This window comes from Ctenopharyngodon idella, chromosome 2 (genome assembly GCF_019924925.1).
Source record: "Ctenopharyngodon idella isolate HZGC_01 chromosome 2, HZGC01, whole genome shotgun sequence".
NCBI classification, from domain to species: domain Eukaryota; kingdom Metazoa; phylum Chordata; class Actinopteri; order Cypriniformes; family Xenocyprididae; genus Ctenopharyngodon; species Ctenopharyngodon idella.
The window spans coordinates 28,845,406-28,869,503 of NC_067221.1; the positions used below are offsets into that span (position 1 = coordinate 28,845,406).

The 24,098-nt window shown below is 42.8% G+C and overlaps 1 gene segment (V, D, J or C); it reads left to right on the forward strand.

The window, feature by feature from the left end:
- Window positions 1-24,098, forward strand: part of LOC127504263 (immunoglobulin lambda constant 7-like) — a gene marked incomplete at its 5' end in the record, with an annotated part of 338,360 nt that overhangs the window by 185,240 nt on the left and 129,022 nt on the right.

The window sequence follows — 24,098 nt, forward strand, 5'->3', positions numbered from 1 at the left end:
GTGGCCTTTATCATGATATCAAAAATAATTATTGAATGCATATTTATATGCTAATGTTCTGTAATGGTGCGTTTGGTCATTGATTTAATGATTTACACAACTGTTAAATAAAATAATACATATTTAGGTGCCTTTATGCAGCTTGTATCAAATATGTTTGGCTTATAGGTGTGATGCTTATTATCTTTTTTGGAATACTTGATTGCTTCTCTGAATGTTTTAATTTGAGTTTACTTGCATAAGCCACTTTTCATGAGAAGTCATGCTCTGTAATTTTGTGCTGTAAAAGAAAAGTTTAAACTTTTTTTGTTTCAAGTTTAAAGTTGTGTTTACTAATACATGCATCAAAAATAAAATATTTCATCAGAAAAAAAATACTATCTTCTGTGTGTACATTAATAATTAATAAATACATGATTCACATGTGTTCACTTTACATTAAGATTCACTTTCACAGGTTATTAATTTTTGAAACTTATTAATAAATGGTTCACAGGTTTCCACTTTACATTAAGGTTCACTTTCACAGGTTATTAATGTTTATAACTCATTAATATATGGTTCACAGGTTTCTACTTTACATTAAGGTTCACTTTCACAGGTTATTAATGTTTATAACTCATTAATAAATGGTTCACAGGTTTCCACTTTACATTAAGGTTCACTTTCACAGGTTATTAATGTTTATAACTCATTAATAAATGGTTCACAGGTTTCCACTTTACATTAAGGTTCACTTTCACAGGTTATTAATGTTTATAACTCATTAATAAATGGTTCACATGTGTTCACTTTACATTAAGGTTTACTTTCACAGGTTATTAATGTTTATAACTCATGAATAAATGGTTCACAAGTGTCCACCCTACATTAAGGTTTACAGGTAACTAATACTGGAATTAAATGTTTCATTATTAATATCTAATCAAGTTATGGTTATTATCTTTTGCTTTATTTTCAAAATAAAGTTGGAATTTCATCTTTAAAAAACAAGAAATAAGTTTTTATACACTGCTGTGGATAGGCATCATGACCTTTTTGGAGAGTATCATGAGTAAGACAGAAACTTATGGTAAGCAACATAGTAAGAAAAGTGGCAATCATGAGATATTAATAAGAAAAGCACAAATACAACACCCTTCAGTCTAATTATGATAGTCAATTTTTGCTGCATCATGAAATAAACCAGAAATCTGGTTTTGAGTTAAATAAGTGTTAATAAATACATTTATTAAACATTTATAACATGTGAGTTAAAAACGGCTCACTATTTGGCAGGTATTGCATTAAAGTCGCCCTTTTTATTCATGCAGTTATAACTGCATTATTAATGATTTATAATGCATTTGTAAATGACTTATTACTCATTAACAAACACCTTTATAAACCCTTTACAAACGGAACCTTAATGTAAAGTGTTACCAAAATATTGATCTGCAAAACACGTTCACGAGAACAACGCATGCATGTTGTGTTCAGATTTGTGCGTCAACACAACGCACATGCACAAGTGTTCACAAGAGTATCACGATGCATGTGTTTTGTGTTCACGCAAGAGCTGGCATTGTGTGAACACGCTTTGGATAATATTAGTGTGTAAATAAAGTGGTAAATTATGTTTTTTTTTGTTTGTTTGTTTTTTGTTTTTTGCACAAACAAAGCACTCAAGTTGCTTCATAAAATTGAGTTTAAGCCACTGGAGTCACATGGAGTACTTTAATGATGTCTTTTCCTACCTTTCTGGACCTTGGAGTGGTAGTTGTGTTGGATCTCTATGGAGAGACAGAAAGCTCTCAGACTCCATCAAAAAGATCATAACTTGTGGAAGGACATGAGGGTGAGTAATAAATGACAGAATTTTCATTTTTGGGCGAACTAACCCTTTAAGTAAGATTGTTTTTGTTGTTGTTGTTTTTGCTGTAGTTAGTGCAATGAGTATAAATTGTTCTTGATGATTGGATATATAGTAGTCAACATTTGAAATGGATCAAAAAAGTTAATCAAATTTGTCCTAAGAACTAAGTTGTCCTAAGAAGAAGGTTTTTAGGACAACTTTGATGGAAGGTTTTGATCCACTTCAAATGTTGACTACTGTAGTTAGTGTAGATAAATTTCCAAGTAACGCTATTTTCGGACAAGCTTGGATGGTGAGCCCAAGAATCTCTGATAGCCTGCCCACAACCTCTGACCAAAAGGCATGGAAGTGATTATCAATGACTACGTTTACATGGACAGCAGTAATCCGATATTAATACGATTAAGACAATACTTTGGTTAAGAAACGACCATGTAAACAGCGATGTTTAATTACCTTAATCCGACTAAAGTCATACTCGAAGTAAACACAAATCGAATTTAGACATGTGGAGTATTCCTATTTTAGTAGCATTACGGAAGTTCGTTATAGACATGTATACACCTTAATCAGACTATTAACGTCGAGTGGGATTTTTCGCCGCATTTTGCGACAGAACATACACACGGCAGTGGTCAACCGTTTGACGGCAAACAGGAGAGCATCATGGCTTTAAGCAAGAAGGCACATTTTTGGTCCAAGCAGGAAACCATGGTAATGTTAAGAATTCTGGAAGAAATGGATATTATGAAGTGCCTTGATGGCCGTAAGAACAGAAATGGCGAAATCTTTAAGAGTCACAGAACGAATGGGGGAGGAAGGTTACACACGTTCGGCTGAACAAGTTTGCACCCGCTGGAAAATCCTAAAAAGTTGCTACTATCGTGCGAAAAAACAGAATAACACCAGCAGATCTAATCCTTCATCTTTCCCGTTTTTTGAAACTATCAACGACATACTCGGCCATCGACCTTTGTCCAACATATCCGAGAATGAAGTTAACATTGGGTTTGACGGGGACGAGGATGCAGCTGAACACTCGAATGCAATGGACGGTAAGTATGATTGAGTTGGTTGTCGGCTATTTGTTTTTCTGCTATTAGCTCACTAGTAGGTTACAGTAAATACTCTATACATTGCTAATTTATGTATTTACTTTGCTATATAGAGATTATCGTTGGGGATGATGTGAGTTCTCCAGCTCGCCAGAAGGAAATGAACGAGGATGGAGATGACACATCAGCTGATACATCTGGTATTCAAGAGGAAAGCTTTTCAGCCATGGCATCAGATGTCAACCCACCCAGGACAAAAGGTGACATGGTTTTGATGTAAATGCTATTTTAGTTGCAAGCCAAAACTCGCAAAACCAAGGAACGTCGTAAACTGGCTTTTAATAGGCTAGATATGTGTGTAAATATAAGACACAACTTTTTGTAGGCATGTATTTGTTTTATTCATCACGTTCAGTAGTTCTTATATAGGTTAGCTACTGTATGCAGCACCAATTTGTCCCAAAATTTAAAATATGAGTAATGTAGAAAATGGAGACAATTTTTTTCTACACTTTTAGCTGTTACTGCTATCAAAGCCTGTTACATCAACTGAAGTTTATGTTCTTTTATGACAATGTATTGTGTAGTTCACTGTCGAAGAAAGAAGTCTGCAAGGTGCACTGTGATCTCCCAGCATCAGCAGTTCCTAATGCAGATAATGAGGCAACAAAATGAATGGGTTCAAGACCAAATACAACAATCAGAACAAAGAGAGGAGAGACTCCTTAATACTTTAATTGAGAGCAATGCCCGTTCCACCGAGTGCATGATATCAATACTTGTTGAGGGGTTCCGAAGCACCCAGCCACAGCCAGCGTTTGTACCTCCTTCACTGCACCCCCCGCACTTTCAAGGGTATCACACACAGCCAGCTAACTATCCCATGCATGGTTGTACTATGTCAAACACATCCCCTGCTGAACATGGGTCAGAAGATACAAATAACTATGCTCGATCGTATACTCACCTGTGAGCAACCTACAATTAGTTTAGCAGAAAACCTGCTTATGTTAAACAGTTTGTGAATTCCTGTATTGAAGTTTAGGTATGTTTGAAGTTTTACCTACCTCATATTTGCCTGTGTTACAGGAAAGAATGTGCCTGGTGTTTTATGTAAAATTGCTTAATAAGTAAAACTTTTTATTTTTGTAAAAAAAGAATTATTATATTCACACCTCTATTTTTGTTAACATTTAACATAAGTGAACAGAACCTGAAGAGGTCCATTTTTTTATTGTTCTTTTTGTAGTTTCCTTTTTTTGCACTTAAAACCTGTGCAATGTTTCTTGAATTAAAGCATTCAAAACCCAACGGAAATGGTTTTTCTTTCTGTGATGAATGACTAATACACAAAGTACTTAAAGAAATTGCCTAGTTCACATTAAAATAAAAAGTGTAGCACTTCATCATAAAATAACTTCTTGAATGCATTTAACATCAGAGACAGGAGATAATACTGTTAAGCAAATACTAAGAAGTGTGAATTGCCAAGCTCCTCAATACAAGCAAACGAAAGTTAACCACTGGTGCCTAATGTATGCTCCTCCGAAGGGGAAAGTTTGCTGCCATGTATGCTGATAATGCATCTCTCATGACATCAGCGTCTGCACTGGGAGTATGGATCTGTGGTGCACTGTGGGGATGGGGTAAGGCTCTCTCCATAGCTGTTGCTTCTTCCAACCAGCATTGGGGGACCTGCTCCTTTTCTCGTTCACTAAAATTGTGCAGTGCACAACATGTTGCAATCATGCAAGGAGAGAAGGTGAAGTGAAAATCACTTCGTTTCAGGAGTACCCTCCACCTAGACTTCAGCCTCCCAAAAGCAATCTCCTCTGTTGTTCTTGCAGAGCTGAGGTTAACATTGAATGGCTCTTGCTCAGGAGTTAGGCCTGGAGACTGTGGGTAACTCTTCATCAGCCAGTCCATGAGTGGATCTCCGAGGACAAAGAAACGCACATGTTTCACCTGAATCTCCCTCACTCCCTAAAGGTCATACAACAACATAAATTATTAATGTCACTGCGAGCAATTAATGTTATATGGAAGCTTGTTTCTGCCACTGAAAAAAAATCTGACTTTTATCTCATAGTTCAGACTTTTTTCCTCATTATTGCTCATTGTGAGTTATAAATATTGAGTATCTCACAATTCTTAGAAAAAAAAGTCAGAATTGTGAGATAAACAGTCACAATTACATTTTTATGTAATATTTCATGGCAGAAACAAGCTTACATTAAAGCTGCAAGCAGTGATGAAAGGGCCCTGGCACCCGGGCTCACCGCCACCCGTTGGCCTCAGGAAAACAGTGAACAGTGGGCAACATGCATGTAAGCGAGTAAATACAGGAGAATTATGGCAAAGTCATTTCAAAGTGCCAGACTTTCTGCTGCCAACAGGTGGCGCTTTGAGCGTAACTGAATATTGCCATCTTGATGTCTTCAGGCCAGGACTATTATCGAACAGGTGAAGTTTGGAGCAGATCGGACATTGTATGTCTGAGTTACAACTTCCTGTTTCATGTCGTTAATCGCAAACATTAGCGCTCAGCCAAGTGTTGCATGACTTAACGTGTTTCTAGTATATTTGGAACTTCTTGGCATATTAAAATGTGTTTCAGGGAGTGAATTACAGTGTAAAGCATGCCATTTCCTGTTGCCAGCAGGTGGCGCTATGACTAACTAAATATTAGCATATAGATGTCTTTAGGCCAGGACTCTTATCACACATGTGAAGTTTGGGGCAGATCAGGCACTCTATGCTTGAGTTACAATAACTTCCTGTTTCATGACGATAATAACATGCTTTAGCAGTCAGCTAGGTGTTGCTAGCATGATTTAGAATGTTTCTAGCAGGTTTAGTAGTCAATTGCATATTTTAGTATGTTGCTAATAGTGCATCATATTGTTAGAAACGGCACTTCCTGTTGCCAGTAGGTGGTGGTGCTATAACTATAACCGAATATTGTCATGTAGATGTCTTCAGGGAAGGACTCTTATCAAATGTGTGAAGTTTGGGGTAGATTGGACATTGCATGCCTGAGTTAAAGCAACTTCCTCTTACACTGTATTAATAGCATGCTTTAGCACTTAGCTAAGTGTTTTGCTAACATTTTTTCTAGCATGTTGCTAGCCTGTTTAGAACTTGCTGGCACATTTTAATATGCTGTCAGGAGACCATGACAGTGTTAAACATGTCACTTCCTGTTGACAGCAGGTGGCGCTATGACTATAACTGAATATGGGCATGGACATGTGTTCAGGACAGGACTTTTATCAAGTGTGTGAAGTTTGGGGCAGATCGGACATTGTTTGCCTTAGTTACAGCATCTTCCTGTTTCATGGCGAAACATCAAATTTTGTCAGGCCTCCAGGGACACGCCCTTTTACGAAAACTCAAGATCTTCGCAATTTAGTGTCGCACAAGCCTTATGATTACACAAACCAAATTTGAAGATGATCTGATTAAAACTGTAGGAGAAGTTTGTTAAAGTACGAGGCCTGAAAATGGCAAAAACTGCAAAAAAAAAAAAAAAAAATCACACAGGAAATTCAAAATAGCTGACTTCCTGTTGTGTTTAGCTCCAAGAGACTTTTTTGTAGGTAATGGGACGGTACACGTACGTACCGAATTTCGTACATGTACGTCGAACGTAGCCCGAGGCGCACACCATTGAATTTTTATAGGTGACGCTATCGAGCCATTTTGCCCCACCCATTTCTGAAACCTATATCAGATGTCAATTTTCGCCAGTCCTGACGCGTGTGCAAAGTTTCGTGAGTTTTCAAGCATGTTTAGGCCCTCAAAAATGCGATAATGTTTGGAAAAGAATAATAATAATAAATATAGCTGCAAGCAGCGATGGTGGGCCCAAGCCCAGTGGCACCGCCACCCCGGTGGCTTCAGGGCAACTGTGCACGGCGGGCAATAGGCATTTAAAACAGTTAAACATAAAAGGACTATTTCAAAGTTATTTGAATACACCACATTTACTGCAGTAGTTGGTGCCCATATGATCACACACAGACACAAAGAGAGAGAGAGAGAAAAAGTGAGACTGGAGGGGGGGGCGCTACTGTCAAAAGGTGGTGCTACTGAGCCCCTCCACCACGCCCGTTTCTAAGGCTTTGCCCATGTCTACTGTTAGACAATATTGATGTGTGTGTCAAGTTTCATGCAATTTGAAGCATGTTAAGAGCCTCAGAAACACTCAAGAATATTATTAAAGTTTGACATGTTGCCATGGAAACAATATTTAAGATATCACAAATACATTCACAGGTCTACATCTGCCATGTTTTGACATTATTGTGATGAAGTTTGAAGCAAATCGGGTAAAAAAAAGAGGGTGATTTCAAAGCATTTTGAAAGTGACACACTTCCTGCTGCCATTTGGTGGCGCTATAACTTTGACTCACAATAGTCACATCCATGTGATCAGCCTCCTACAACGAACACACAGCTGAAGTTTCATAAAAATCAATCAATGGATGCTTAAGTTATAACACACTTTCTTTTTCCCTTTTCTCACCATAAATTCGTTGCCTCGCCACGGCCAAACCATTCGAGATATCAAAAATCCGCTGGCAATTTTACATCCTCAATGTCTTGTCTTCATGCTGACCGAGTTTGGTGGTGATCAGATTAATCGCCTAGGAGGAGTATATAAAATTCCAGAGCATGCGTTTTTCAAACAACCCGTAATAGCCGACTTCCTGTTGAGGTGTCGTATAACTTAGCGCACGAAAGTTGTTAGCCCCGATGAGGTCTATATGTGTACCGAGTTTCATACTAATACGTGTTTGATATATGGACGAAGTTCTCTGACTTTCTTCGAGGGGGCACTGTCGAGCCCCTGTGCCACGCCCGGGTACCAGCCTCTGCGGCGTCCTAATGGCCGCAGATTCCAATGTGTGTGCCAATTTTCAAGAGTTTTTGAGCATGTTAAGGCCCCCAAAAAGCCCCGAATGATGGAAAAAAAATAAAAATAATAATAATAATAAATATAGCTGCAAGCAGCAATTACGGGGCCAAGCAAAAAAGGCAGAACAAGCCAGCCAACATGGCTGGGAGCATCAGATCAACTGCAACAGAGAGCAATTAAAGACCTATTATGACCATTTTAGGCAAAACAGCTGAAAAATGATATATACAGTCAATAATAAAGATTTACTGGTTTATCACTTTCGACCAATAGGTTGTGTTGATGACCCATACCGAGTTTCGTAACGATACGCTAATGCGTTCATAAAATACAGCATTTTTGCACAAAATTCAAAATGTTCAACAGCTAAAATGGCCGATATGGGAAAATTGGATATCAATCGACTCGGCATGATGCCCCGAATCTAAAAAGATTTTTGGACAAACCCATCAGAAGTTACAAGCAAAAATAGCCATTTTTCGTATCTCCGGACCAGTAGGTGGTGCTGCACCGAAACGCTGCATGTCGCCTCAGGTCAAGGTTGTGATGACATGTACCATGTTTGGTCTGAATATGATAAAGTGTTGCAGACATACAGCCTTGAGTCCAGTTTGGGTGCTCTATGTTAAATTAATTTGCATGTTATTTGAGAATGGTTGAGTTTATCAGAAAGCATTTGATATGTTTTTGTCAGCATGGACTGAAGATGATCTGATTTGATTTTCATGAAAATCAAATGAAGCGTCTAGGACGAGTTCGAAAAAGTAGGTTTTTCGCAAAATTCAACATGGCGGACAAACCATAAGTTGAAACCTAACATGTTTGGTATTGTTGGAATCAGTAGGGATGCAGGAGTGTAAGAAGATGACTGTTGTGAAAATAAGTCGACCACACCCAAAGTTATAAGCATTTGAATATTTGATTTTACCACCAGGTGGCGCTGGTTCGAAACTTCTCAGGCTCCTTCAGGGCATCATGCTGATGACCCATACCGAGTTTTGTGATGATATGCTAATGCGTTCATAAAATACAGCATTTTAGCACAAAATTCAAAATGGCCGACGGCCAAAATGGCTGATATGGGAAAATTAGATATCATTCGAATAAGCATGATACCCTGAATCTGACGTGACCGCATTTATGATTTCTGGACAAACCATTCAGAAGTTATTAACAAAAATAGTCATTTTTTGTATCTCCGGACCAGTAGGTGGCACTGCGCCAAAACACTGCATGTTGCCTCAAGTCATGCTTGTGATGACATGTACGAAGTTTGGTCAGAATACGATAAATCGTTTTGGAGATATAGCCTCAAGTCTGATTTGGCGAGCTTTACGTCAAATTCATTTGTGCCCTTTTCGAGAATGGATGGATCTTTCAAAAAGCTTTTGATAACTTTTTGCAAACATGGTCTGAAGATGATCTGGTTCAATTTTCGTAATAATCAGAGTAATGGCCTAGGAGGAGTTCGAAAAAGTAAGTTTTTCGGAAAAATCAAAATGGCGGGAAAATTTTCATGACGGAAAATGACGTCACCAGTAAGTGGCGCTGCTCCGAAATGCTGCATGTTGCCTCAGGTCATGCTTGTGATGACATGTACCAAGTTTGGTCTGAATATGATAAAGCATTGCGGAGATATAACCTTGAGTCCAATTTGGGGTGCTCTACGTTAAATTTATTTGCGTGTTTTTCAAGAACAGTTTTTTTAATAACATTTTTGTCGGCATGGTCTGAAGATGATCTGGTTCAATTTTCGTGAAAATCTGAGTAACGGCCTAGGAGGAGTTCGAAAAAGTGGGTTTTTCAGAAAATTCAAAATGGCAGAAAAATTTTCATGACGGAAAATGACATTTGCATTTGAGGCACGGAATCAGAGGAAAAAATAATTTTGTTTCTAACCCTTACGGTTCAAAAGTTATTAACATAAACATGAGTGCAACTTTAGACAGCTGGTGGCGCTAAAGGGATTAGAGACTCCAAATTTAGAGGGGTTAGAGACTCCAAATTTGCTAAGGACAAAGATAAAACTGTCCTCTAACTGTGTGCCAAATTTCATAACTTTCCCGCAAGCGGTTCTATGGGCTGCCATAGACTTCCAGAGCGGAAGAAGAAGAATAATAATAAAAAAAAAAGAACACCAACAGATACAATAGGTGCCTACGCACCTTCGGTGCTTGGTCCCTAATAATAATAATAAGAAAAAGAAATCTAACGATTTCAATAGGTGCCTCCGCACCTTCGGTGCTTGGCCCCTAATAATCCTTAGGGGATCAAGAGGGCTTGGGCCCTAATAAAAAAATAATAATCTTTAGAAAAAACAATAGGGCCCTGCGCCACCAGTGGCTTGGGCCCTAATAATTAAAGCTGCAAGCAGCATTTACCGGGGTTCAAGCATTTGAGGCCTTTAAGCACACAAAAAGGTATTATATTTTATTTAGCAAGCATGGATAAGACCATTTACAGCCAATAGAGGCAATTTAGTAAGGAAAAATATGTTTTTTTAAAAGTTTTTTGACAGTTATAGCGCCACCTATTGCCCAATCTGCACCACTTTTTTTGGGTGTCCTCAGAGTGTGCCCCTACATATGTGTGTTAATTTATGTGAAAATATCTCATTTCGTTTTGAAGTTATAGATACTTATATATAAGAGAGCATAAAATATGACCCAAGAACGTCTTTGATTGGATTTTTTTGCCACTTCCAATCAAAATTTTGACATTTGGGCTTTTCTATATAGTTAATCAGCTTAGGTTTCGTGTTTCCTATGGTGGTTTCGTCTCGATCGGACTAACGGTTTCGAAGATATTTGCAAAAGTTTTTTAAGCGCTGAATCACAACGTTGCACAAACCATAAGCCGAAATCTGATAAGTCTAGTATCATTGGATTCAGCAAGGTTTCAGTAGTCTAAGCACATGACTCCCTTGAAAATATGTCGAACACACCCAAAGTTATATACATTTTCATCCAAAACCATTAAAAACATATGTTTTTAAAGCTTTTTAACAGTTATAGCGCCACCTATGGTCCAATCTACATAAAAATTGGCATGCTTCTTTAGAGTCATATGCTGCATGTGCTCACCTATTTTCATGAAGTTCTGAGTTTTCCTTTAGGCTTTATAGTCTTTCGGGTATATTTAGCCACACCCACTTTCTAAATGACCCCGTTACAGTGACCTAAAGCGTAAACTTCAACTTTTTTTGATAATTATTGATCTAGAGAGTCCAGAGAATTGCCCTGCACTGGTTTCGTTCCGATCAGACGAAAAACCTAGGACTAGTTCGCAAAAGTAGGTTTTTCACATATTTGCAAATAATTAATGAATAATTAACAGCATTGGTTCTTGAGGCAAAGTTGTTCAGAATGAGGAGATCTATCAAATTATATGCATATTGTGAAACAAAACATGATTACAGAGGCGTAAAACTTGTTATTGCCAACTAGTGGCCGATTTCTTTCAAAATTCTTACAGACCTCTAGGACCATGAGTCAAACATGCCCACTGAGTTTCGTTCCGATCAGCCTCAGTTAACCTTGTCTAATAGGTGCTCAAATTTCAGTGGCCGATGGCGGCCATGTTTTTTGAGATACGCCAATGTCCTCATAGAGTATCATGCCCCCTTGGAACAAGACACTGCATGCCAAATTTCAAGTCATGGGACTAACGGTCAGGTGGTTATAGCCATTCTTATGTTTTTTTAGTTATAGTTATACCGCCACTCAGTGTCCAATCGACAGGATGTTTTTTATCTTGACTAAACATTTAGCCCCTACACATCTGTACTGAGTTTGGTGCAAATATCTCATTTCGTTCTCGAGTTATAGCCATTTTAGTAAAAGTGGATCCTCCCATTACGAAGATTTTTATGCCCCTTAGTGACCGTGAATCCAAATTTCAAATTTTTTTGATAATTATTGATATTCAGACTCCAGAGAACATTTCTGCACTGGTTTGGTTCCAATCGGGCGAAAAACCTAGGAGTAGTTCGCAAAAGTAGGTTTTTGACGGAAAAATTTGCATACCGGAAATGAAATCGGAGATATACGTTTTGTTCGTCAAGGACTCAGCTTCAATAATATAAGACACTTGAGTCTGCGACAAACAGTTTAGGAGTTATGAGCCATTTTGCGCTTTTGATCGCTGTAGCGCCATCTATTGGTCGATTTGGGTCATACTTTGTCAACCTCTCCTTGATTTTTGTACTATCATCTGACAAAGTTTCAAGTCTCTAGGCCTTACAGTTTGGGCGGCACGATCAGTTTTATGGCAGAAGAAAAATAATAATAATAAAAATTAAAGCTGCAAGCAGCATGTACCGGGGTTCAAGCATTTAAGGCCTTTAATAAACACATATGCGTAAAAAGATATTAAGCTTTATTTAGCAAACATGTTGTATAAAATCCCTGTTGACTCTTATTTTGAATTCGTTAGTGACATCACATGTGGGCGGAGTCGTGGACATGCCCAAACAAGTTCAGTAAAGACTGTTCTGCCGCTGCAACGAGAGAGATCATAGTTTGTTAGATGTGTGTGCGTTCTTGACAACGTAAGTTTACATTAATATACATTGCCGTGTGAATGTGTATGTATATAGACGTTTGTATGCATATTCAATGCTTTAGAACCGAAGCTGTCTTGAACTTTTGCCTATAAACCTTCTGATCGAGGTTGAGGATTAGATGTTGGCAAGCCAGTGCATCCACGCACATACATCTTTAACAAAGTGGTCCTTCGAGCCGGATACAACATCTCATCCTCATGGCAGCATCACGGGATTACATTGAAGAACAGCAGGGTCTCCGTCCTAGCAGGATCCGACGAATTCCTGGACATCTGGAAGACTTTGTACTTACTTCCCAACCACGGCAGCTCGTTCCACCCTCTTTGCAAGAGGATTTACAGCATATGCATATTAGTGAGACTCTGCTACTGATGTGGACTATAGAACTTCTACTCCAGAAAGGCATTGGACTGAGCAGTATGCTGAGACTACAAGGTTACGTAGAGTAGAGGAGTGTGTTTGGAATGTACAAGAGCAAATCAGGGAACTACAGAGCACATTACAAATGTCTCTCGAGCAAGGCAAAGGTTCACCACGCATGCATCAGGACTACTACCATGCCGCAGGTGCTGGACATCAAAGGTCAGTCCCTCACTTAAGCAGTCAACGGCAGTCCATCCAGCAACGTAGTGCCAGCTTGCCTCTTCTCTATGCAGACACAAGACCAGGTTCACAAAGCCCTGATAACATTGAAGTATTAAAGTACTCTTCTCAAATGATACCTGCACACTCATCAACCACAGCATTACCTCAACTACAGAGTCAGCCTCCAGTCCAGCTGCCACAGGGGTTATTACCTCAAGCTCAACAGCCCTTGTCTCGTCCAGCATCTGTCCCTGTTACTGAACGTCATGTAGCACGACATGAGCCGCGCCCAGGGTCTGCTCCAGCGGGTATGATACATCAGCCATACATTTATCAACAGACTGGTGATCATCAGCAGACATATCAGCCACAAGTCCCATCCTTTGCACAACAACGTGTACCTCCAATGACATCATCTACGTCTACAGTGTACCGAACTGTACCTAGCAAACCGCCAATTTATGCACCTTTGATTACACCTGTGCAGAGCAACACTGTGAATCCCAATTACGTCCAACCACAGTTCACACAGTCATTCCCAGCATTTGCTCTAGCACAGCCTCTGATGTCTCAGTACTCGGAACCTCCCCCACTGCAATCTGTAAATTATCCAGATCCATACACACAGGGTTATAGACCTACCAGACTCCTAGATGCAATACCTCAGCCACAGTCATATTCTGCACCATTCCCTTCCACTGTACAGCCAGTACAAGTTCCAAGCATGGTGGAGATGGCTATCGCTTCCTCTTACGGAATACCTAAGCCTAAGCTCATTCATTTCACCACTGGGAAGGAGAGTGATTTTGCTCTGTTAAAAAAGGGACTTGATGGCATCCTGGGCCCACATCTTCATTTAACGGAGGACTATAAATTCCAAGTGTTACTTGATCATCTCAAATTACCAGCTGCCTTTCAGATAGCTAAGAGATACATGTATGACCCCATGCCTTATACAAGAGCCATGCAAGCTTTGCAACAGCGCTATGGACAGCCCCGACAACTGGTACAGGGAGAAATCGGCAACATTCTCCGCACACCTCCACTGAAACCAGGAGATGCTCAAGGATTTGAGGACTTTGCATTATCAGTTAGTACTCTTGTTGGCCTCCTTAATACATTGGAGGGGTCTTCCAAGACAGAGCTTATGTGTGGTTCCCATGTTGACAGATTGCTCACTAAGCTTCCATCCTCTCATAGAGATAGCTTTGTTGAATACTGTATGACCAAGGGCATTATCCAGAATGGGACTGATAGAACCTACACTCTTCCTGAGTTTGCAGAGTGGCTTGAGAGAAAATCACAAGCGCTTCAGATATCAAGGAGAGCAGCTGATCTCTACAGTTCAGATAAACCTCTCTCTGAGAATAGAGAACAGAAAACCCTGAAGCCACCAAAGATACAATCCACAATCTACTATGGCAAAGATCATGCGACAGAAAAGCCCTCTGCCTCATCTACCTCGTCTTTCCAAACAAAGAAAGAGCAGACAAAAGTCAAGAAACGGGAAAGCTTTAAGCCGTACTGCCCCTTCTGCAAATGTCAACAGCATTACCTCAACTCTTGTCCTGAATTTGGTAAACTGAATGTTGCACAAGTAACAGCATGGATAAAGGACAACAACAGATGCTGGAGATGTGGTAGAGGTCATGAGCCTGCAAACTGCACCTTGAAAAAGCCATGTTCCAATTGTGGTGAACAACACTTGTCAATTCTTCATGAAACCGCATCCAACATCAACAAGAGCATCCTTACTGTGAATACAGTACCCCGCACGGTTTACCTTGATCAAGTAACTCACTCAGGTAGAGTTATGTTGAAAGTTGTTCAGGTCAGACTCCATAGCAAAGGGAGAACATTGGACACATTTGCCATTCTAGATGATGGGTCTGAAAGGACCATAATTCTCCCCACAGCAGTGCATTACCTTGATCTGGAGAAGACAGATGAATCACTTGCCCTCAGGACAATTAGACAAGAGGTAGTAGAGATCCAGGGTGCATCAGTCTCATTTGAAGTGTCTGCATCTCTGAATCCGAACATTCGTCACAAGATACACACTGCCTTTACCGCACAAGAGCTGAACATTGCCAAACAATCCTGCCCTGTGGACATTTTAAAGCACAAGTTTGTACATCTGAGGGACGTTCCCATTATTCCTTTCAAAGAGGTACAGCCCATGCTCCTTATCGGTTCTGATTACCCTCAACTCATCACACCGATAGCTCCAGTACTTATGGGCCCATTGGGTAGTCCTGTTGGAGTTAGTACAAGTTTGGGCTGGGCCATTCAGGGTCCAACTACATTCCTTGACCAGCCATTGGAGACTACTTGTCTGAACATCTCGCTGTTCCACTCTCCCACACAAGATCTGTCTCATCATGTTGAAAAGTTATGGCAAGTAGACATACTTCCCTTTCAGCCTGTGAAAGACATGACACGATCCAAGCAGGACAGAGATGCTCTTCAAATGCTGGAAGCTAAAACGAAGAGAGTAGAAGTGGATGGAGTCTCTCGCTATGCAACTCCTCTTCTTCGCAAAGGGAATGCAAAAGTCTTGCATGCTGGAACAGAATCAGTCATGGCTCTTCTAAGGGCCACTGAGCGCCGTTTAAACCGAAATTCAGAGCTTGCAGAAGTCTACAAGAAAGAAATACACAAACTGGAGCAGGCAGGGTATGCAACAAAACTCACACCTGAAGAGGCTATGGGTACAGATGAGTCATGGTTTATTCCCCACCATCTTGTGCATCACAACAACAAAGCCAGGGTTGTGTTCAACTGTTCTTATCAGTTCCACCAAGCTTTACTGAATGATCAGTTACTCCCAGGACCTACATTGGGTCCATCATTGCTGGGAGTTCTTCTCAGATTCAGACAATATCCTGTGGCCATCAGTGGGGACATTCGTTCAATGTTTCACCAAGTGCGCCTCCTTCCAGAAGATCAGCCTTTGTTACGTTTCTTGTGGAGAGATCTGGAAAAGGAGAGAACGCCTGACATCTATGAGTGGCGTGTTCTTCCTTTTGGGACCACATGCAGTCCATGCTGTGCCATCTACGCCCTCCAGCGTCATGTCATAGACCATCGCGAAGGCAATGAAGACGTGGTAGACTCAGTATTGAAATCCTTCTATGTGGATAACTGTTTGCAGTCTCTTTCCACAACTGATGAGGCCAAACAGCTCATAGACAAGATGAGAGCTTTACTATCTGCTGGGGGATTTGAAATAAGACAATGGGCCAGTAACTACCCAGAGGTAATTGCTCATCTACCAACTGAAGCAAGGTCGGAAAGCTGTGAGCTATGGCTGACTGTAAACAAGACAGACCCACAAGAGTCTACACTCGGGCTCTCTTGGCACTGCCCCTCTGACAAGCTTGGCTATCGAAATCGCCCACTATCCACAGAGGAGCCCACTATGCGCAATATTTATAGACTGCTAGCCTCTCAATATGACCCTCTTGGTTATATTTTGCCTTATACCACCCGGGCCAAAATCTTTGTTCAAGCTCTGTGGATAAACAAAAGAGGTTGGGATGACTGCATTGAAACGGAGATGCTTGCCAAATGGCAAGAGTGGACCAATGAACTGCAGTATCTACCCATGGTAGGCATGCCAAGGTGCTATTTCCCAGTCTGTCCAGAACCTGACAATGACAAGATCGAGTTGCATGTGTTCTGCGATGCTTCTGAGAGGGCTTACGGTTCGGTGGCATATCTGCGTCTCCAAGACAAGGAGGGCAGGATTCATACCTCATTTGCTATGGCTAGATCCCGTGTTGCACCCAAAAAGCAACTATCAATGCCCCGACTGGAACTGTGTGGTGCCCTTACCGGAGCACAACTGGCTAAACTCCTCTTAACAGAAATTACTCTACCCATCCATAACACTATTCTCTGGACAGACTCCACTACAGTTCTCACTTAAATCAAATCTGAATCCTGTCACTACAAGGTGTTTGTTGGCACACGGATTGCCGAAATACAGGAATTGACCAGTGCAGAGAACTGGAGATATGTGGAATCAGATCTAAACCCTGCTGATGATATTACAAGAGGGAAATCTCTCTATGAACTCTCTCAGGTATGTCAGTGGAACCAGGGCCCTTACTTCCTCCAGCAGTCACCAGAAAACTGGCCCACACCACCTACCTTATCCTCCACTGATGAGAATGAGCTAAGAAAGTCATTTTTCTGTGCTCATGTTGCTGTTCTTCACTCCTCCCTACCAGATCCAGAGCAGCACCCAACATGGCCAGACTTGGTTCAAGCTACCTACCGGTCTGCACATGGGGCCTTAGCACCCTCAATGTCAGCCTCACAACGTGTTGATACTGAACTGCTTCTTCTCAGACAAGCGCAGCAGGATAGTTTTCCTGATGAAGTCCATGCACTTCAGAATGGCAAGGCCATACGTGCTAGCAGTAGGTTAAGTACTTTGTCACCTGAATATGATCAAACCTTGGGAGTAATTCGGGTAGGAGGTCGCCTTCGCAAAGCTGAGAAACTTGATGTTGAAACCTTGCATCCTATTGTATTAGCACCTGATCACCCCATCACTAAACTCATAATACAAGATTACGACAACAGACTTCTTCATCCTGGTCCTGAGCGTGTCTTCGCAGAGTTGCGAAGAACTTACTGGATTATCCGAGGCAGACAAGCCATAAAGAAATATCAACACCAGTGCAAAGAATGCAGGAAATGGCGCAGTAATCCAGTCAACCCTAAAATGGCAGATCTCCCTGCTGCTCGTCTTCGCTTATACCAGCCTCCCTTCTGGTCAACTGGAGTCGATTGCTTCGGACCATTTACAGTAAAGATAGGCAGAAGACATGAGAAACGATGGGGAATCGTTTTCAAGTGTCTCACCACAAGATGTATCCACTTAGACCTCCTGCATAATATGGATACTGACTCCTTTCTCATGGCTTTACGCCGCTTCGTTGCACGACGAGGCAAACCCTTTGAGTTAATATCCGACCAAGGTACAAATTTCAGAGGTGGGAATCGAGAACTCCAAGAAACCTTCTCTGCACTTGAGCCAGAAATCAAAGAAAAACTGAGTGAACAGAGTATTTCCTTTCAGTTTAATCCTCCACATGCACCTCATTTTGGTGGAGCCTGGGAGCGTGAAATACGCTCTATTAAATCCTGTCTTCAAGTAGTACTTAAGGATCAAGTTGTGTCAGAGGAAGTACTGTCTACTGTTCTGGTAGAAGTGGAGGGAATACTAAATTCTAAACCACTTGGGTATGTATCATCAGAAATATCAGATTTGGACCCAATTACTCCAAATCTCTTGCTGATGGGGCGGCGGGATGCCTCTCTCCCTCAAGTGGTTTATGGCACAAGAGAATTGCTCGGAAAGAGAAAGTGGCGACATAGCCAAGTCATAGCTGACCAGTTCTGGAAACAGTTCATTCAGAACTACTTGCCAAGTCTACAACCCCGTGCTAAATGGCAAAAATCTACACCAAATCTATTGGTGGGACAAGTAGTTATGGTTGTGGACTCTCAACTGCCACGAGCCCTCTGGCCAGTAGGCAGAGTAAGCAAAGTTGTTCCCAGCAGCGACGGAACAATTAGAACGGCTGATGTAACTATTGGGAACCGTGTCTACTGTCGCCCTGTTTCTAAGCTAATTGTTCTACCAGAGATGCCCACTGAGACCAATGGTACCTAACTTCAGAGAACAGGGATCTTTATTTAATTTCTAATTTGCTGTACAAATTAGGGGGCGGCTGTATAAAATCCCTGTTGACTCTTATTTTGAATTCGTTAGTGACATCACATGTGGGCGGAGTCGTGGACATGCCCAAACAAGTTCAGTAAAGACTGTTCTGCCGCTGCAACGAGAGAGATCATAGTTTGTTAGATGTGTGTGCGTTCTTGACAACGTAAGTTTACATTAATATACATTGCCGTGTGAATGTGTATGTATATAGACGTTTGTATGCATATTCAATGCTTTAGAACCGAAGCTGTCTTGAACTTTTGCCTATAAACCTTCTGATCGAGGTTGAGGATTAGATGTTGGCAAGCCAGTGCATCCACGCACATACATCTTTAACACATGTCACTACTTAAATCACAGAGGAACAGCTATGATATATGCTAAACCAAACACAGAGAAAGAAAAGGCTTAAAAAATAATATGCATGCTTACACATACACACACACACCACTTATTGGCTCACTTTCATTCTGTGTCAAAAGTGTCTGTTTTGTGTTTAAAGTACATTTTCCATGTTCACTCCATTAATTAAACATGCCTACACACACATTTCATTGCAGATATGGATATTTGAAATCAATAATGAGGTAAGAAAATGCTTATTCCAGGTTTCCCCTTTAAAAATCATAATTTTCAGGTCTCAATGTAATTGTAATGTTATATTATTGCAAAAACATACGTCAAATGAACAAATGAAGTGGTAAACCTTGACAAAATGTGATTTGTAATGATATTATAAGGATTTATATAGTTTAAAAGGGATATTAAATGACAAAACCTTGAAAAACCTTGAAACCTTGAACTATATTAGTGGCCTTCTACTGCCATCTGGTGGCAAATGACAAATTCAGGAAATTGCAATTACAAACATAAGAACATTGTCATTCAACAGCTTTTTAACTGTTAGAGGTAACTATTGTCCTGATCTCAATGAAATTGCTTGTTTAGAGTCATGTCACACGTGCTTGCTTATTTTCAGAAAGATCTGAACATTCCTTGAAGAGATATAAGCTGTGTCCCAATTCAGGGGCCACTTCGTAGTGCATGAAAGGGGTGGGGCTTTGGAGTGGAGGGTTGCCAGTGGAGGGTCTGCGCAACAAAACCATCCCAAAAGTAGCTTAATCACAGCACAAATGTGAAAGTTTCCCAATCCCAGACGTGGCAACAATGAGCCGAGCGTCGTTACATGGCTAGCGGCTGTGTGACAGACAGCTGACAGTTGACGTTTGTGTGTGCATTTTAAAGTTTTATGACTTTCTATTGAGTTTTGACATGCTTCATTGCCGGCGATGACGGAACACTGGACCAAAATATGTATGGTTAAACTATGTAATGTATATCGTTGGCAACTATTTAACTTTGTTTGTTCCCTTTCGTGGGAACTATCGACGCTACGTCGAATGATGTGATGGGAACCCTCTGCGTGATTGCGTCGTGAAGCACCTCTGTATCTAACCAATGATGAGACGAGACGTCAGAGGCGGGTGACGTCACGGACCAGGAAACTATAAAGCATACCCAGAACAAAGAACGCTAGCTTCTGTTGTCTTCAGCAAGCGCTCTCTGTATCTTGTGTGTCTTATTTAGTGTTGTCTGTCCCGTTGCTTTTTGCTCACAGTGATCTCTTCGTCTGAGGACAAGAGTTTCAAAGCACTACAAGACACGATATATATATATATATATATATAAAAATGGCGGAAAAAGTGAACAAACAGCAGTTCATTAAGTGTGTGCCTCCCTGCACGCGATTCATCTCGGTTGGGGACACACACGAGATGTGTGTTGTTTGCCTGGGAGTTGAGCATGCACAGGCAGCTCTCGAGGGGGCTGTCTGTGTACACTGCTAGCGGCTCACTCTCAGAGTGTTAAGATCACGCCGGGCACTCTTTGAGGAGGGTGCCGCGGCGAGTGTTCCCCGCAGATCAGGTCCCGCTGCTGCCGAGGCACAGCGGAGGCTGCATTCGTGGGGATCACAAATGGATCTGGCAGAGGGGGGAGAGACGGGCTCTGCCTTATCGCTTCCCTTACCTGCCAGACCCAGTGTCTCTCCTTTGGCGGTGGAAGCACGCGCTGCGGTTTCTTCCCCCCGGAGGGAGACACCGACGCTCAACATATCTTCCTCCGAGGAGGTTGACGTGGTGAGCGTCGAGGCTGGAGATGAGGACCCGCCATCCTCGTCTCCAGCTTATGAGGAGCTGCTGGAGGTAGTAACCAGGGCAGTCGATAAGCTAAAAATAGCCTGGCCCACGGAGAGAAGCGAAACGAAACCAAAAAGTAAGCTTGATGAGCGCTTTCTCCCCGCACGGTCACTACCCCAGCGAGGTGTCGAGGTCGTGGAATAGACCAGTCCAATATCGTGTGTTCAGCCCTCAAACATCCACATATAGTAACATCGTGGGGCTGAAACACCACGGCTATGGGGCGATGCCTCGGGTCGAAGAGACGCTTGCGAGCTATCTCTCGCCCGAGTCTGCATCGTCCCTCAAGACCCCGACATCGCCCACTAAGCCGTTAAAGACAACATCGTGCTTGGTGGGCAAGGCTTATTCGGCAGCAGGTCAGGCTGCAGCTTGCCTTCACACAATGTCCATTTTGCAAGCTTATCAGGCTGACCTGCTGGGGGAGATAGATGAAAGCGGGGAAGCGACATTTGAGTCTATACAGGAGCTTAGAAGGGCGACAGATCTAGCTCTCCGGGCCACCAAGGAGACGGCCAAATCAGTCGGCCGCTCTATGGCAGCCTTGGTGGCCACGGAAAGGCACCTGTGGCTCAATTTGTCAGATATGAAGGAGAAAGATAAGAACATCCTCATGGATGCGCCGCTGTCTCCTGCGGGCCTATTTGGCGACGCAGTGTCATCTGTCGTCGATAGGTTCCAGGAGACACGTAAACAATCAGCGGCCTTCCAGAGATTCCTTCCCCGCCGTGTTCATCCCCCTGGGGCTGCTGAGCGGGAGCAGCCTCAACCGATAGCCGGCTCCTCGGCACATAGAGCGCAACAGAAGGCCAGTGTGGCCACCCGTGCTCCCCCGCAGAGAGCTTGGGGACCGGGGCGGTCAGCACAGGCAAAGCCTTCCGGGGGTAGGGCGGATCTGAGGACCGTCATTATTTCCCAGAAGGCTTCAAAGAAAAAGTCCTGACGCCAGCTGTCCAGGACTCACGAGGGCAGCCCCTCCCGGAGGGGTTCAGGTATTAAAAAATCTGGTACCTGTTCCCCTTCGGCGCCCTCAGGGGGCCGTTCTGCCAACCCTGCCACCCAGTGTGCATCAGGGCACAGCGGTCTCCACCGATCCTCCGAGGAGGGTCGGTCATCACTTGATTCGTTTGTCTGCCGGTGCGCCGCGTCAGACCAACGAGCTAAGTGCTCAGAAAACATCAGAGGCCAGTCTCGAGAGACTGGTTCCCTTAGTAGAATTTATGGAAGAATGGAAACGTCTCCCGAACATTTCGAAATGGGTGCTGCTCATTGTAGAACAGGGTTACAAAATACAGTTTGGCTCTCAGCCGCCCGGGTTCAACGGGGTTCTTCCAACAGTGGTGACCCCAGAGCAGTCTCTGATTATGGAACAAGAGGTTATGACACTCTTGCAAAAAGGAGCTATAGAAAGGGTTCCTTCTCCCAGCAAGCTGTCAGGGTTTTACAGCCGCTACTTCATTGTTCCAAAGAAGGATGGAGGGTTACGTCCGATCATAGATTTACGTGTGCTAAATCAATCTGTACGAAAGTTAAAGTTCAAAATGCTTACACTCAAACAGATTATCCCACAGATCAGGTCCGAGGACTGGTTTGTGGCGATAGACCTGAAAGACGCATACTTTCATGTATCCATCCATCCTCATCACAGGAAGTTCCTCAGGTTTGCTTTCGGGGGCGAAGCTTACCAATACAAGGTTCTTCCCTTCGGCCTATCTTTATCACCCCGCACGTTCACGAAGTGCGTGGATGCAGCTCTGGCTCCGTTGAGACTCCAGGGCATCCGCGTGCTGAACTATATCGACGATTGGTTGATATTAGCTCAAACAGAACAATTGGCAGTTCAACATCGAGATGTTGTTCTGTCACACATGAAGAAGGGGTAGTGTGGGACTCTACCACGATGCAGGCATATCTATCCCCTGCTCGTGTGAGTTCCATTCTCGGGGCCGTGAAAGGGGTGAAGTTAGGCCAGTCACTCACTGTAAAACAGTTTCAGAGACTGTTGGATCTTATGGCAGCTGCGTCCAACGTGGTAACTTTTGGCCTTCTGCACATGAGACCCTTACAGTGGTGGCTCAGGACCAAGGGGTTTTCTCCGAGGGGAAATCCTTTTCGCATGATCAAAGTCACGCGGCGATGCCTTTGTGCTCTGGTCATGTGGAAAAAGCCTTGGTTCCTGTCCCAGGGACCTGTGCTGGGGACTTCTCGTCGTCGTGTAATGCTTACGACGGATGCTTCCCTCACGGGCTGGGGGGCGATCATGAGTGGTCGCTTGGCTCAGGGTTTATGGGAGGACCATCAGCTCTCCTGGCACATAAATCGGCTGGAGATGATGGCGGTATTTCTTGCATTGAAACACTTCCTCCCAGACCTGAGGGACCATCACGTGTTGGTCCGCACTGACAACACGACGGTGGTCTCATATAATCAACCATCAGGGGGGTCTGCGGTCTCGCCGACTTTGCAACTTGGCCCGTCGGATCCTCCTGTGGGCCCAGGGAAAGCTCCTCTCATTGAAAGCAGCTTATATTCCAGGGCATCAAAATGTGGGAGCGGACGCCCTGTCGAGGCAGGCGCCGAGGCCCGGGGAGTGGAGACTCCACACCGAGGTGGTGGAGCTCATCTGGAAAAGATTCGGTCAAGCGGAAGTAGACCTATTTGCTTCGGGAGAGTCAACCCAGTGTCCACTGTGGTATTCCCTAACGTACCCAGCACCTCTGGGGCTGGACGCTATGCTACAGACGTGGCCGAGTTCTGGAAAAAGTACGCCAGGAAGGGGTCAGCCTAATACTGGTGGCTCCGTACTGGCCGACCAGGATATGGTTTGCGGACCTAATGTCCCTGTTAGACGGCTCTCCATTGGAGCTTCCTCTCAGGCAGGATCTCCTGTCTCAGGCGGGCGGCACAATACTCCATCCCCGCCCAGAACTATGGAAACTGTGGGCCTGGCCTCTGAGGGGGCAAGGCTCATAGATTCTGGTCTCCCAACCGAGGTTGTGGAGACCATCCTTCACTCCAGAGCTCCCTCCACAAGGAAGCTATATGCATACAAATGGAAGTTGTTTTCTACTTGGTGTAGCCAACGAAATACGGACCCTGTCCAGTCATCTGTTAGCCTTGTGCTTCAGTTCCTCCAAGAAAAGTTCTCGGAAGGATTATCTCCTTCAACATTGAAGGTTT